Source organism: Silene latifolia, chromosome X, assembly GCF_048544455.1.
Source record: "Silene latifolia isolate original U9 population chromosome X, ASM4854445v1, whole genome shotgun sequence".
Taxonomy (NCBI): Eukaryota; Viridiplantae; Streptophyta; class Magnoliopsida; order Caryophyllales; family Caryophyllaceae; genus Silene; species Silene latifolia.
Genome location: NC_133537.1, coordinates 37,806,952 through 37,810,710, shown reverse-complemented (window position 1 = coordinate 37,810,710; position 3,759 = coordinate 37,806,952). Strand labels below are relative to the sequence as shown.

The following is a 3,759-nucleotide window of genomic DNA, read 5'->3' as shown; positions in this document are numbered from 1 at the left end:
GCATCGGATATGCAACTGATGCACAGTTGACACATGTATATTCTTTATGCTTATACATCAGACTTAAGTCAGATGTCTATTCAAAAATAGACATCAGTTTTAATTTTATCTGATGCCTATTCCATAAATACGCATCAGACTTTAACTAAAAACCGATGTCTATTGCATAAATAGACATCAGTTTTTGGTAAAGTATGATGTATATTGTTTTATTTTTTAAAAAATAAATAAATTGAATTTATTAGCAAATAATCTACATTCCTTTCATATACAACCAAAAAACCATCATCTAAAATCAATAGCAACCAAATACAACTTAAATATCTGCAAAGTGCAAAATATTGTATATATAAACCAAACCCATCATCCATACAAACTTATACATTAATATACTAAACATTTAGAATATGTTCCGCCGATGAATCACGAACACCACGAACGTTGCTGATTTCATCTTCTGAAAATGACATTATCTCTTGAAAAAGCTGCAAGTCAAGAAAATGGTTTATCAAAGAACTAATAAAAAACATGCTCCGTATACCATTGATTCATCTTATAATGGGTGTGATACAAAAAGAGAGCAATAAAGAAACATGGTGATATAAGGTGTAAATAGCCTCCTGAAAGAAAGCAACCACATAAATTTACAACATCATCATAGTAAAGCATTCACTTATAATTTCACATAAAGAATACGAGTAATTAACATCAAACACGTCAAAAACTTACATCAAGTTTCATCCATTGCGGAGAGACTACTTGGAACAACAAATTCTTACAATCCCCAGATCTGCTAATCTCCCATATGACTGACATAACCTGGTTTGCCACAACGAAAATAAATGAAATTAACAAACTGATAACATATATAGTCGATCATCAAAACTGTTAACAATCAAAAGGTAAGTTCAAAATAAGGAATTGTTTTATTTTTAGTCCTGAAAGAAGCCTCAAGAAGGTAATAAGTATTGTTGTTCTTGTACAAGGTATATGTCTGGTTAGCTCGTGATTTAATTCCCTAAACTAGACCATTGACATTGTATGAACTTAAAATTCTATGTCAGCTAGTACAACTACTTTGTCAGGTCAAGTTGGTAAGGTCGTTAGGAAATTATCTCACTGGTTCAAAACTCATCCAAGGGTCGCAACTGTAACTACTACTAGTCCCCTTTACAAAAAGCATATAGAGTACTAAACTGGGTATATAAAACTATCGCTGATTTCGGTTAGAGTGATATTTTACTTATTGATTAACTGTTCTTGTTTCGATAGAGATACAACTGGCAAAATACTACTCTGTAAAGCATACTGAATAAAAAGTATATAGACTTAATCATTTGACAAGAAACAAGTCATAAAACCAATATCACTATACAAGTAACACAAACCTATGCATAGTGGTCCAGATTCTTAAAACAAGAGGTACTGGAATTAATGAGTCTCATGTTCAATCTCCATCCTTTTACTATAATATTGTCTTCGCAAAAAATGATACAAGCAAGGAACATGAAAAGTAATACACATTACATAAACAAGACAAGGCCAGTGACATGATGATTAACTTGACATTAAGGATTATACTAACCTAAATTTTGCCGTGGGTCTGTGTGGGCATGTGGGGCTTGTTGAGTCCAGTATATCACAAGTATACTCCTTTGTGTTCAATCTTCTTTGTCAACTAAACTATTAAATCAACCCAAAATTAGCTAAGAAAGAAGCATCCTCTCAAGAAGTTTTAATCCCGTTCACCCAAGAAAGTTAATGATAACAACCAAGGTGTTCAGAATTATGCTCAGATCCATATACATATATTCTCATACAAGTTACAAGTTTAAAACCACTAGCAGGAAACAAGAGGGGCACGCTCAATGGCAAAACAAATACCCTAACATTTAAATGTTAGACAATCCTCATCTCTCAATGATTACAGCCCGCTGGGAACAAAACAAAAAACAAGGTAACAACTTTATGCAGTGACACCAAGCCCGGGATCTAAGGTTATTTTAACAAACACGAATCACTACTAGTAGTCCTAGTACAATAATACACAATGGAACTATTAACAATGTATACCCATGTGTGTGTGTGTGTGTCAGAACTCTAACATCATAGCCACATCAAACATCAGCATAATCAAAACACCAAAGGGTGGTAACTAAGATAGCATTTGAAACATGATGTTCTCCTCGAAAACAAAATAAGTAACACAGTCTACAAGTAGATGAGATACATAAGGTTAACCTCAAATTCACACCCAAATCCATTAAAGTTAGGGTTTACTTCCCCCAAAATTCAATTATTTCATCAAATCATAATCAAATAATAAAGCACAAGATAAAATTAATGGAATAGTAAATCAAATCAGTAACCAAGATCAACAAAGAAATTGAAAATGAGTTGGAGAAGTGAAGAACCTGTTGAAAATCGAGAGAAGCGACTTGCATAAATGGGTATGATGAAGAAAATAGAAGAGGCTCACCATTTTTGCTAAGAAAATGAGAGAAAGAATGGAGAGATGTATGAAGAGGAATTGGAGTGCTGAAGATTGTTGTGCGGCGAAGTGAGACGAGACGAGGGTTTTTTCAAGGGTTAGAATAGTGTGGTAGGGTGAGGCGATTTCAAGCGTATTTTGGGCGCGTTTTGTAGACATCGGGTTTTTTAATGTCCGATGCAGGATTAATAGACATCCCGTTTTTAAAAAGTCTGATGTCAATATGATTGGATAGACATCAGATATTTTTAAATATCTGATGTATAAATTTAGACATCGAATTTTTTGATAAATCTGATGTCTATTAAGTGATGTCCATTAAGTATTTTGTAGTAGTGTAACTCTAATTGTAACTCACTTAAGTACCGGTAAATACTCGATTTTGGCTAACTTACGTTAATAAGAAAGTACTTGATTATTCTTTGATGTTCACTAAGTTAAACGAATAAGAACTGATATATATCACTATTATCGAATAACGGTTCTTAAGAAGTAATTGCAATATAGTACACAACTTTTCAGAATAATGTTCGAAATGCAAAATAAAAAATGTTTACTCGATTAAGATGTAAAGTTTTTACTCAATTTGTTTGAAAAAAGGAAATTTTATAGCTCAAAACTTAATTGAAATGAACAAAGAGAGTAGTATTTATATTGAGGAAGGAGATCTAGGTTTCAATTAAAACCCTAATATGCCGCCACATTTCACGTGAAATGTTAGGCAATAAACAAATTTTCTTCTTCCATATTTACAACCAGAGACGGAGCTACGCCTGGGCCGAATGGGCCATGGCCCAGGCAAGGTTTGTAGAAATATATAGTGTGCAAGTAGAGAATCAGTCAATTCTCCGTAATTGGTCTAGTGGTGAATTACTGATAATGACATTAGAGTCCATGAGAGATCGCGAGTTCGGCACTGCATAGCTCCTCATTTCTTTAAGTTTTTTAACAATTTTATTTCCTGGAATATGACATTCCATTCTTTGACGACTACTCGTATTATATTTAGGCTTTTTCTATAAAAAAAAAAGGTAAATAAATGACCCGAATGGAGGAAGTACTACATACTGCGCATTTATGCTCTATCCCTTAACTACTATGGAGTATTTTTTAACATTCATTTTCATCATTTGTTGGTCTTATGATTAAAATATCGCTCACAACAAATACAAAAAATAAATAGTGGGGAGAAATATTTATCGACGGTGCTAAACCTATAATAAATGAGGACAAACATCGACAAAATTAATTAAATCGGCCCCGGTCAG

At 33.2% G+C, this 3,759-nt stretch overlaps 1 long non-coding RNA gene across 1 annotated transcript; it reads right to left on the bottom strand.

Annotated features, from left to right (window-relative positions):
- Positions 1 to 224: 224 nt before the first annotated feature.
- LOC141621344 (uncharacterized) lies at positions 225 to 2,594 on the bottom strand. The gene is made up of 3 exons (XR_012532245.1): positions 2,415 to 2,594; positions 730 to 819; positions 225 to 485 (listed from the first exon to the last, which is right to left on the bottom strand). It is a non-coding gene; the product is annotated as an uncharacterized LOC141621344 (long non-coding RNA).
- Positions 2,595 to 3,759: the final 1,165 nt, after the last annotated feature.